The sequence below is a fragment of the Nannospalax galili genome, unplaced genomic scaffold, assembly GCF_000622305.1.
Source record: "Nannospalax galili isolate Female #2095 unplaced genomic scaffold, S.galili_v1.0 scaffold851, whole genome shotgun sequence".
Taxonomy (NCBI): domain Eukaryota; kingdom Metazoa; phylum Chordata; class Mammalia; order Rodentia; family Spalacidae; genus Nannospalax; species Nannospalax galili.
Genome location: NW_008330578.1, coordinates 575,409 through 575,976, shown reverse-complemented (window position 1 = coordinate 575,976; position 568 = coordinate 575,409). Strand labels below are relative to the sequence as shown.

At 39.8% G+C, this 568-nt stretch overlaps 1 protein-coding gene across 1 annotated transcript in view; it reads left to right on the top strand.

Moving 5' to 3' along the window:
- The window catches only part of Dcaf1 (DDB1 and CUL4 associated factor 1), a 108,747-nt gene that overhangs the window by 47,061 nt on the left and 61,118 nt on the right, over nucleotides 1-568 (top strand). The gene's annotated exons all lie outside the window — the stretch shown is intronic.

Genomic DNA, 568 nt, shown 5'->3' with positions numbered 1-568 from the left:
ATGTTTTCTTCTAACAGTTTCAGAGTTTCAGGCTTTACATTGAGGTCTTTGATCCATTTGGGATTGACTTTTGTGCAGGGTGAAAGATAGGGGTTTAGTTTCATTCTTCTACAGGTGGAGATCCAGTGTTGCCAGCACCATTTGCTGAACACGCTGTGTTTCCTCCAGTGAATATTCTTGGCCCCTTTGTCAAATATCAGGTGGCTGAAATTGCATTTACTCATATTTGGGTCTTCAATTTTGTTCCATTAGTCTGTGGGTCTATTTTTGTGCCAGTACCATGTTGTTTTTATGACTATAGCTCTGTAATACAGCTTAAAATCTGGTATTGTAATCCCCCTGGCATTTGCTCTTAGTGCTCAGGGTTGCTTTGGCTCTCGGAGGTCTTTTGTGCTTCCCTATGAATCTTAGGATGGTTTTTTCCAATTCTGTGAAAAATGTCATGGGGATTTTGATTGGCATTGCATTGAATCTATATATGACTCTTGGTATGATGGTCATTTTCACAATATTAATTCTTCCAATCCATGAGCATGGGAGGTCCTTCCATCTTCTCATGTCTTCTTCA